Genomic DNA, 12371 nt, shown 5'->3' on the forward strand with positions numbered 1-12371 from the left:
GTAGAGTAGTACTAGCAGTCACGCAATAGCACAGGTAGAGTAGTACTAGTAGTAACGCAGGAGCTATAGCACAGGTAGAGTAGTACTAGCAGTAACGCAGGATCTATAGCACAGGTAGAGTAGTACTAGCAGTAACCCAGGAGCTATAGCACGGGTAGAGTAGTACTAGTAGTGACGCAGGAGCTATAGCACAGGTAGAGTAGTACTAGCAGTCACGCAATAGTACAGGTAGAGTAGTACTAGTAGTAACGCAGGAGCTATAGCACAGGTAGAGTAGTACTAGCAGTAACGCAATAGTACAGGTAGAGTAGTACTAGTAGTAACGCAGGAGCAATAGCACAGGTAGAGTAGTACTAGTAGTAACGCAGGAGCTATAGCACAGGTAGAGTAGTACTAGCAGTAACGCAGGAGCTATAGCACAGGTAGAGTAGTACTAGTAGTAACGCAGGAGCTATAGCACAGGTAGAGTAGTACTAGCAGTAACGCAATAGTACAGGTAGAGTAGTACTAGTAGTAACGCAGGAGCAATAGCACAGGTAGAGTAGTACTAGTAGTAACGCAGGAGCTATAGCACAGGTAGAGTAGTACTAGCAGTAACGCAATAGTACAGGTAGAGTAGTACTAGCAGTAACGCAGGAGCTATAGCACAGGTAGAGTAGTACTAGTAGTAACGCAGGAGCTATAGCACAGGTAGAGTAGTACTAGCAGTAACGCAATAGTACAGGTAGAGTAGTACTAGCAGTAACGCAGGAGCTATAGCACAGGTAGAGTAGTACTAGTAGTAACGCAGGAGCTATAGCACAGGTAGAGTAGTACTAGTAGTAACGGAGGAGCTATAGCACAGGTAGAGTAGTACTAGTAGTAACGCAGGAGCTATAGCACGGGTAGAGTAGTACTAGCAGTAACGCAGGAGCTATAGCACGGGTAGAGTAGTACTAGTAGTAACGCAGGAGCTATAGCACAGGTAGAGTAGTACTAGCAGTAACGCAGGAGCTATAGCACGGGTAGAGTAGTACTAGTAGTAACGCAGGAGCTATAGCACGGGTAGAGTAGTACTAGCAGTAACGCAGGAGCTATAGCACAGGTAGAGAAGTACTAGTAGTAACGCAGGAGCTATAGCACAGGTAGAGTAGTACTAGCAGTAACGCAGGAGCTATAGCACGGGTAGAGTAGTACTAGCAGTAACCCAGGAGCTATAGCACAGGTAGAGTAGTACTAGCAGTAACGCAATAGTACAGGTAGAGTAGTACTAGTAGTAACGCAGGAGCTATAGCACAGGTAGAGTAGTACTAGCAGTAACGCAGGAGCTATAGCACAGGTAGAGTAGTACTAGTAGTGACGCAGGAGCTATAGCACAGGTAGAGTAGTACTAGTAGTAACGCAGGAGCTATAGCACAGGTAGAGTAGTACTAGCAGTAACCCAGGAGCTATAGCACAGGTAGAGTAGTACTAGCAGTAACGCAATAGTACAGGTAGAGTAGTACTAGTAGTAACGCAGGAGCTATAGCACAGGTAGAGTAGTACTAGCAGTAACGCAGGAGCTATAGCACAGGTAGAGTAGTACTAGTAGTGACGCAGGAGCTATAGCACAGGTAGAGTAGTACTAGTAGTAACGCAGGAGCTATAGCACAGGTAGAGTAGTACTAGTAGTAACGCAGGAGCTATAGCACAGGTAGAGTAGTACTAGCATTAACGCAGGAGCTATAGCACAGGTAGAGTAGTACTAGTAGTAACGCAGGAGCTATAGCACAGGTAGAGTAGTAACGCAGGAGCTATAGCACGGGTAGAGTAGTACTAGTAGTAACGCAGGAGCTATAGCACGGGTAGAGTAGTACTAGTAGTAACGCAGGAGCTATAGCACGGGTAGAGTAGTACTAGTAGTAACGCAGGAGCTATAGCACGGGTAGAGTAGTACTAGCAGTAACGCAGGAGCTATAGCACAGGTAGAGTAGTACTAGTAGTAACGCAGGAGCTATAGCACAGGTAGAGTAGTACTAGTAGTAACGCAGGAGCTATAGCACGGGTAGAGTAGTACTAGTAGTAACGCAGGAGCTATAGCACAGGTAGAGTAGTACTAGTAGTAACGCAGGAGCTATAGCACAGGTAGAGTAGTACTAGTAGTAACGCAGGAGCTATAGCACAGGTAGAGTAGTAGTAACGCAGGAGCTATAGCACAGGTAGAGTAGTACTAGTAGTAACGCAGGAGCTATAGCACAGGTAGAGTAGTAGTAACGCAGGAGCTATAGCACAGGTAGAGTAGTACGAGCAGTAACGCAGGAGCTATAGCACGGGTAGAGTAGTACGAGCAGTAACGCAGGAGCTATAGCACGGGTAGAGTAGTACGAGCAGTAACGCAGGAGCTATAGCACAGGTAGAGTAGTACTAGTAGTAACGCAGGAGCTATAGCACGGGTAGAGTAGTACTAGTAGTAACGTAGGAGCTATAGCACAGGTAGAGTAGTACTAGTAGTAACGCAGGAGCTATAGCACAGGTAGAGTAGTACTAGTAGTAACGCAGGAGCTATAGCACAGGTAGAGTAGTACTAGTAGTAACGCAGGAGCTATAGCACAGGTAGAGTAGTACTAGCAGTAACACAGGAGCTATAGCACGGGTAGAGTAGTACTAGCAGTAACGCAGGAGCTATAGCACGGGTAGAGTAGTACTAGCAGTAACGCAGGAGCTATAGCACAGGTAGAGTAGTACTAGTAGTAACGCAGGAGCTATAGCACGGGTAGAGTAGTACGAGTAGTAACGCAGGAGCTATAGCACAGGTAGAGTAGTACTAGCAGTAACGCAGGAGCTATAGCACGGGTAGAGTAGTACTAGTAGTGACGCAGGAGCTATAGCACAGGTAGAGTAGTACTAGTAGTAACGCAGGAGCTATAGCACGGGTAGAGTAGTACGAGTAGTAACGCAGGAGCTATAGCACAGGTAGAGTAGTACTAGCAGTAACGCAGGAGCTATAGCACGGGTAGAGTAGTACTAGCAGTAACGCAGGAGCTATAGCACAGGTAGAGTAGTACTAGCAGTCACGCAATAGCACAGGTAGAGTAGTACTAGTAGTAACGCAGGAGCTATAGCACAGGTAGAGTAGTACTAGCAGTAACGCAGGATCTATAGCACAGGTAGAGTAGTACTAGCAGTAACCCAGGAGCTATAGCACGGGTAGAGTAGTACTAGTAGTGACGCAGGAGCTATAGCACAGGTAGAGTAGTACTAGTAGTAACGCAGGAGCTATAGCACAGGTAGAGTAGTACTAGCAGTAACGCAATAGTACAGGTAGAGTAGTACTAGTAGTAACGCAGGAGCAATAGCACAGGTAGAGTAGTACTAGTAGTAACGCAGGAGCTATAGCACAGGTAGAGTAGTACTAGCAGTAACGCAGGAGCTATAGCACAGGTAGAGTAGTACTAGTAGTAACGCAGGAGCTATAGCACAGGTAGAGTAGTACTAGCAGTAACGCAATAGTACAGGTAGAGTAGTACTAGTAGTAACGCAGGAGCAATAGCACAGGTAGAGTAGTACTAGTAGTAACGCAGGAGCTATAGCACAGGTAGAGTAGTACTAGCAGTAACGCAATAGTACAGGTAGAGTAGTACTAGCAGTAACGCAGGAGCTATAGCACAGGTAGAGTAGTACTAGTAGTAACGCAGGAGCTATAGCACAGGTAGAGTAGTACTAGTAGTAACGCAGGAGCTATAGCACAGGTAGAGTAGTACTAGTAGTAACGCAGGAGCTATAGCACGGGTAGAGTAGTACTAGCAGTAACGCAGGAGCTATAGCACGGGTAGAGTAGTACTAGTAGTAACGCAGGAGCTATAGCACAGGTAGAGTAGTACTAGCAGTAACGCAGGAGCTATAGCACGGGTAGAGTAGTACTAGTAGTAACGCAGGAGCTATAGCACGGGTAGAGTAGTACTAGCAGTAACGCAGGAGCTATAGCACAGGTAGAGAAGTACTAGTAGTAACGCAGGAGCTATAGCACAGGTAGAGTAGTACTAGCAGTAACCCAGGAGCTATAGCACAGGTAGAGTAGTACTAGCAGTAACGCAATAGTACAGGTAGAGTAGTACTAGTAGTAACGCAGGAGCTATAGCACAGGTAGAGTAGTACTAGCAGTAACGCAGGAGCTATAGCACAGGTAGAGTAGTACTAGTAGTGACGCAGGAGCTATAGCACAGGTAGAGTAGTACTAGTAGTAACGCAGGAGCTATAGCACAGGTAGAGTAGTACTAGCAGTAACCCAGGAGCTATAGCACAGGTAGAGTAGTACTAGCAGTAACGCAATAGTACAGGTAGAGTAGTACTAGTAGTAACGCAGGAGCTATAGCACAGGTAGAGTAGTACTAGCAGTAACGCAGGAGCTATAGCACAGGTAGAGTAGTACTAGTAGTGACGCAGGAGCTATAGCACAGGTAGAGTAGTACTAGTAGTAACGCAGGAGCTATAGCACAGGTAGAGTAGTACTAGTAGTAACGCAGGAGCTATAGCACAGGTAGAGTAGTACTAGCATTAACGCAGGAGCTATAGCACAGGTAGAGTAGTACTAGTAGTAACGCAGGAGCTATAGCACGGGTAGAGTAGTACTAGTAGTAACGCAGGAGCTATAGCACGGGTAGAGTAGTACTAGCAGTAACGCAGGAGCTATAGCACAGGTAGAGTAGTACTAGTAGTAACGCAGGAGCTATAGCACAGGTAGAGTAGTACTAGTAGTAACGCAGGAGCTATAGCACGGGTAGAGTAGTACTAGTAGTAACGCAGGAGCTATAGCACAGGTAGAGTAGTACTAGTAGTAACGCAGGAGCTATAGCACAGGTAGAGTAGTAGTAACGCAGGAGCTATAGCACAGGTAGAGTAGTACTAGTAGTAACGCAGGAGCTATAGCACAGGTAGAGTAGTAGTAACGCAGGAGCTATAGCACAGGTAGAGTAGTACGAGCAGTAACGCAGGAGCTATAGCACGGGTAGAGTAGTACGAGCAGTAACGCAGGAGCTATAGCACAGGTAGAGTAGTACTAGTAGTAACGCAGGAGCTATAGCACGGGTAGAGTAGTACTAGTAGTAACGTAGGAGCTATAGCACAGGTAGAGTAGTACTAGTAGTAACGCAGGAGCTATAGCACAGGTAGAGTAGTACTAGTAGTAACGCAGGAGCTATAGCACAGGTAGAGTAGTACTAGTAGTAACGCAGGAGCTATAGCACAGGTAGAGTAGTACTAGCAGTAACACAGGAGCTATAGCACGGGTAGAGTAGTACTAGCAGTAACGCAGGAGCTATAGCACGGGTAGAGTAGTACTAGCAGTAACGCAGGAGCTATAGCACAGGTAGAGTAGTACTAGTAGTAACGCAGGAGCTATAGCACAGGTAGAGTAGTACTAGTAGTAACGCAGGAGCTATAGCACAGGTAGAGTAGTACTAGTAGTAACGCAGGAGCTATAGCACGGGTAGAGTAGTACGAGTAGTAACGCAGGAGCTATAGCACAGGTAGAGTAGTACTAGCAGTAACGCAGGAGCTATAGCACGGGTAGAGTAGTACTAGTAGTGACGCAGGAGCTATAGCACAGGTAGAGTAGTACTAGTAGTAACGCAGGAGCTATAGCACAGGTAGAGAAGTACTAGTAGTAATGATAAAGGAGCATTGACACAGGTGTAGTAATACAGGATTAGTGACAAAACTAGTGATGCAGGTGTAGTAGTAACAGAGTTGTGACAGGTGTAGTAGTAGTGACATAAGTGTAATAGTAGGTATAGGAGCAATGATCGTTGTAATAGTAGGTATAGGAGCAGAGGTAGCACAGGTACAGAAGACGTTAATCACAGCAGTTTTGTGGACATGGAGCCCGGGCCTTATGTTGTGCAGATTAAAAAATTGATCAATTAAAAGGTGAATTATTTCCTCATTTTTATGGAAAATTAATCCACCAGGGGGCACTGCTGAAAAAATGCTCTTTTGCCCTGCAACAGGAAACACAAGGAACCCACTGAAATCAAGAGGCGTCACTCCAGCGGGTACAGATTGCCCCCCCCCCCCCTCAGCTAGTTACAGAGTATATAAAACCCCTTTATATCATCCCAATAGACATGTTCCCAGTATAGAAGGATCATTGTTTACACGAATGACGTCTCCCTCCCATTTCTCAGAATAGCCCCAGTACTAGGGAGGAACCACCAGCGAATGTGGAACGAGATAAACACCGTGAGAGGGAAAGTTCCTATCTCTGGCACAGATGGCCCACAAGATACTGGGGTGGTGGGTGACACGTTAGATTATCGGCACAGCATTCTACATTAGGTTGGCTCCAGGCAGCCGTTATATGATGACACTTTAGGGTATGTGCACACACACTAATTACGTCCGTAATTGACGGACGTATTTCGGCCGCAAGTCCCGGACCGAACACAGTGCAAGGAGCCGGGCTCCTAGCATCATACTTATGTACGACGCTAGGAGTCCCTGCCTTGCTGCAGGACAACTGTCCCGTAGTATAATCATGTTTACAGTACGGGACAGTTGTCCTGCAGCGAGGCAGGGACTTCTAGCATCGTACATAAGTATGATGCTAGGAGCCCGGCTCCTTGCACTGTGTTCGGTCCGGGACTTGCGGCCGAAATACGTCCGTCAATTACGGACGTAATTAGTGTGTGTGCACATACCCTTAGTGTTCGTATTGACTCGTGCCCCTTGTTGTTCACGCGAACCATTCCCTATTGGGGTATTGGCCTACACAGCAGCCGAAACCTCACTCACTTGCGGCAGCTAATGGCCACATATTACTGGTAGTACCGTAATTGGCCACCGCAAGTGAGGTTTCAGCCACATACAAATGCCGCTACTTAGGACCGTACCCCTCAGACTTGGTGGTAACGGTTCTGACTATGGTCGCTTTTACACCTTAGGCCTCATGCACACGACCGTAGCCATGTGCACGGCCGTGATTTCCGTGTCAGCCAGCCATGGAGTGACAGCCGCGAGCCGCCCGCAAATTGCGGGCTGTGCACATGGCCGCGGCAATTATTTTCAATGAGCCCGGACCGTGAAAACCACGGTCATGTGCATGGCCCCATAGGAATGAATGAGGCCGCAATTCTCCCCCAAGTTGAGTAACAATGTAAATACGTTGCTTTACTGACCAGGAGTTCTGTACTGTATCAGGTCTTCTCTTCAGAGCTGCATTCAAAATTCTGCTGGTTGTTACCTGGAATCAGTCATCACTAAGCTTACATGCAAACCCCTAACAAGTTATCCCCAGTGGTGGGAGACAGAGAACTATTTCAGAAGGCAAATATATTTACATTTTTTTCTCGGTTGGAAAGATTCCCTCCTTGTTCTGGGCCAGCAACCCTCTAAAGCTAGCCATCCACATACGATTTTGATTGGCTAGAATGCAGCCAATCAGTTGTTTATGGGATCGGTCGTACGAATGATCCCACCAGCAACATGCCAGTCTAAACTAGCCAATCAGGGAGCGATTTGAAAAAAAAAAAAAAAAAAAGTTAAATTTTTTTTTCCAGATCAGTACAAGATAAAAGCATTTTATACAAATTAAAGAACTTTGGGGGAGTGACCGTCCTCTCTGCATAAGAGCCTCAACTACAACCCCTACTAGAACCAAGCAAGTGGGTGTCACTGCAAGAGCGTGGAATATACTTATAGTAGAGAGTCACTGGTGCCATGAGGATGGCATTATTTATATATACACACACATAGCATGCTCTTTCTGCCCCCGAAACGGACTCCACCTGCTGGACCCAGTTTACAGAAGAGCAGAAGATCCAATTTTAACCGGTTGGGTGGTTTAGACCAGCGTTTCACAATCCCCTGCTCAAATTACATCAATGTCCCCCCAAGGCTCTTACCATGTGCTGTGCTTCACATTAAAAGTGTGGCAAGACATCAGGTCAAGTATCTCCTAGAGACCACAGGTTGAGAACAGACCGTTTAGAAAACCCATTGTCATATAGACTATTAGGATACAACATAGGAGTCCCGCATTCAGGACTCTCAGACTCTCTGGAGGATCTAGTCATACGTTCATGTAGCACTCTGAGAGCTCCCTGATTTACATAGGAATTGTGTAATGCTTTATTTCCCCTGTGGGGGCACTGTATGGAAATTAAACACTTGCTTCTGGGTTGCCCTACAGATTAGAGCTGTTGGCAGGGAGTTTCACGAACAGGACACCCTGTGATCACCTAATCACCAGAGTATCCTAACAAAAAGCAATTGTCTAAGGCCGGATTCACACAGCCGTGTTCAGTCCGTGATATACAGACCAGATGTTGGCCGTATTTCCCAGACCGACCACAGTTCAGGGAGCCGGGCTCCTAACCTCATAGTTATCTATGGTAATAGGAGTCCACTGTTGATCAGTGCTTGCTTGCTCGCTCCTGTCACGAGGTGCTAGTATGAGGACAAACGCTCGTTACTCCGATCGCTCGTCCCCATACATTATGATCATCATGTCGGCAGCGCAACTCCGTTCAGACAGTTGTGCTGCCAACAACATTTTTAGTATTTAAAGCGATACAATCAGCTGATGAACGAGCTGTTTACACCGGGCCTTTACTGCAAGCTGCCAGAGGGGACATAAGACAGATCCTGCTCCCCCTGCCCTAGCAGCACAGATTAGCAGCAGCACCAAAGGGACACATGGAAGCAAACAATGGTGAACGCATTTTATATGCTAGAAACTCTGCAAATTGCTTTAGAACCTTCCCGACATCCGCCGTATGTATGGGGAAAACAACGTCGGGTGGGGGGAATATGGAGCGGAATCACGGGTCGAGCCGGCTCCATAGAACGAGCGTGTCGGCTGTGTGTTACAGTCAACACTTCAGGGTAACGAGCGGGATCCCACTCGTTTAACCCATTAAATGCTGTGGTCGATAGCAACTGCAGGATTTGAAATGACTAAAAACATGCCGATGCAACCAGGGGCGTAACTAGGAAAGCCTGTCACACAACACCCCCCCCCCCCTTGTAGATAGTGCCTTTTTTACAAAACCCCCCCTTTTGAGAACGCCATACAGCCCCCCTGTAGATAACACCATACAGCCCCCTTCGTAGATATCTACAGAGGGGGCTGTATGGCGTTACCTACAGGGAGTCTGCATGGTGTTCCCTACAGGGGGGGGGGGGGGGGGTCTGTAGGGAACACCATACAGCCCCCCTGTAGGGAACGCCATACAGCCCCCGCCCCCCCTGTAAGGAACGCCATACAGCGTCCCACCCCCCCTGTAAGGAACGCCATACAGCGTCCCCACCCCCCCTGTAAGGAACGCCATACAGCGTCCGTCCCCCCCCCCCCCGTAAGGAACGCCATACAGCGTCCCCCCTCCGAAAAAAATGCGACCTACAGTGTGCCCTAATAAAAGACATGTATCCCCTATCCACAGGATAGGGGAGACATGTGTGATCGCTGGCAGCGATAGGGAGAACGGGGGACCGAAAGTCCCCCTGAAGTTCTTCATGACTAACCTCGGACTTCCGGCGTCTGCGCAGCTCAATAAAAATGAAAGGAGCGCTGGTCACGCATGCGCACAAGCACGACCGGCGCTCCATTCATTTCCACGGAGCTGCCGACACAGACCCCGGAAGTCTGAGGTTTGTGATGGAGAATGTCAGGGGACTTTCAGTCCCCCGTTCTCCCTATCAATGCCAGCGATCACACATGTATCCCCTATCCTGTGGATGTCCTGTGGAGAGGGGATACATGTCCTGTGGAGAGGGGATACATGTCCTGTGGAGAGGGGATACATGTCCTGTGGAGAGGGGATACATGTCCTGTGGAGAGGGGATACATGTCTTGTGGATATCCTGTGGATAGGGGATACATGTATTTTGCTTAATGGCAGAGCGGGGAGATACCTCCCTGCTCTGCCGTAGTGTTCAATGGCAGAGCGCTGTAGCAGCCATAGCGGCTGCTAGCGGAGCCTCCGGCCATGGTGGGGGCCCGTGCCGGTGGGCGACGCGGGCCCCGTACCAGCCGCTACGGCGGTAGTTACGCCACTGGATGCAACGGTCCCCCTGCTACGCGATCGCGGGGTGCCGTTGGTTGGCATGGCAGACTGGGGGCTTGACGAAGGCCCCCAGGTCTGCCATCTTTGTACTCCCATGAAGCGCTGCCAGAGGCAGGGCTTCATAGCAGACTGTCAGTATCACGATATACTGCAATACAATGGTATTGCAGAATATCATGCAAGCGTTCAAATGATCGCTTGTTCAAGTCCCCTAGGGGTGACAAGTAAAAAAACAAAAATAAAAAAAAATTTAAAATAAAAAAAAAAAGTTTTCTAGAAATTATATATATAAAAATAAAAAAAACTCTTCCCTGCAGCACAAAGTAAAAAAAATTAACATAACCGGTATCGGCGCGTCCATAAAAGTCCTAACTATTACAATATATAACTATTTAGTCCGCACTGTGAACGATGTAAAAAATAAAACGCCAGAATCTCTTTTTTGATCACTTTATCTTCCACAAAAAAATGGAATAAAAAGTGATCTTAAAGTCTCATGTACACCAACATGGTACCAACAGAAACTACAGCTCGCCCCGAAAAATTAACCCTAATACCGCTCAATCTACGGAAAAATAAAAGTTATGGGATTACGGCGATAAAATTCAAATTAAATTTTTTACAATCTGTTTTTTTCCTTGTAATAGTAAAAACATAAAAAAACAAAAAAAAACGACTATATAAATTTGGTAATCGCTGTAATCGTATTGACCTGCAGAATAAAGTTAACGAACCGTTTTAACGGTACAGTGAGAAGTAAATCTGCAGCGGAATTCAGAATACTTCAGAGTAACTGTAATTTTATTAAACTTTTGACGTTCTATTGACATGTCATAAGTTTTGATCAGTGGGGGTGCGGGTGCCGAGACCGCCACGATCGCTCAAACAAAGCGGCAGCAGCGCTCAGCCCCTTCGGCTATAATACTATAACTCGAGCTTCTATGAGCCCGTCTTCAGCTAACCAGGCCTCTCTGAAAAGAGCCAAAGCTAAACCATTACAGGCGAAGGCATACTGTGCACATGGCTGAGCGCCTCCGCCCCTTCACCAATCGGTGTGGGTCTCAGCACCCGGACCGCCACTAATCAAAACTTCCGACATGTCAATTTAATGTCAAAAGTTTTATGAAATGACAGTCACTCTAGAAAGGGGTTCTCCGCTTTGGACAATGCCTACTTTTTAGAAAGATCCCTAATGACAAGTGTCCCCTGGCTGGGATCTGAAAGCGATCAGCTGTAATCGATGAGGAAGCCTGGCAGTAAGTGTTCAATTTCCCTGCAGCGCCACCACAGATGAAATGAAGTATTACACAGTGTCCATTCATATCAATGTGTTGTCTGTGTAATACAGGACAGGTCCTCCAGAGAGAGAGAGAGACGCTCTATGTAACCACTCTAGCCTAGAGAGGAGGGTCCTAAACAGGGGAACCCCCCTCTATTACCACACAACACCTAAATAGGGTATATGGAAAAGCGTTTTCTAAACTAGACAACCCATTTAATGATGTGATCCCAATGATCTGGGAGTCTTCTGTCCGCCTGGCAGAGCAGTGGGATTTCCAACTTTTTCTATATCCATTGAGCATCATCAGAATAAATGTTATTGCTCATAGTCTGTCCCTTTCAATATATACATTTCCATAAAATACAAACAAGAACCGAGTGCAGGAGTCAGTATTTTATTGTCACGTCTACAGGAAAATAAAAAAATAAAAATCACCATCCTAAAATGAACTACACTTTAGCCAAATCTTACAAAACTCATAATCTCGGATTTCCTTTCTGTTGAGGCGTCTCCTATAGAACAGTAAAATCCGCTCACCTTTTGATACATATTACCTAGAAAGACAGCGTCTCAGATTGAGTTTTTTTTTTTTTCCCGTACATATTTAAATAGTAGCTTTATAGGAAGCGGTAGGCACAAAGATACAGTTATACTCTGTGACAGATTACATTCAAGAGTAGATGGAACACAAAGAAATACAATTTGCCTGCAAGGGTTAAGAAACGAGGGCACTGACTCATTGTGGGTTCCTGGAGGGGTAAATAGGCAGGTGGGACAGGTATTTGGGATCTGATAAATGTCACAACTCCTAGGGGAGACCTGTATAATAGAATCGCCAAAGCTCTGGCGTGCAGCGTAATGCTGAGATGGCGTAATACCAATACTTACCTTGTAACACCGCGGAAATATTAGGGTTTTAGCTAAAAGGCTGTTATTCAGATTCACTTTGCCTTTTTTGCATTTTAAGCCATAAGGATTGCAATGGAAGATATTCACATGATCATGCTATGGAGGGGGGGGGGGGGGAAGGGTCTTAGTAGCTTGTAAACACAGGTACATGGACCCAAAGA

The sequence above is a fragment of the Rhinoderma darwinii genome, chromosome 7 (assembly GCF_050947455.1).
Source record: "Rhinoderma darwinii isolate aRhiDar2 chromosome 7, aRhiDar2.hap1, whole genome shotgun sequence".
NCBI lineage: Eukaryota > Metazoa > Chordata > Amphibia > Anura > Rhinodermatidae > Rhinoderma > Rhinoderma darwinii.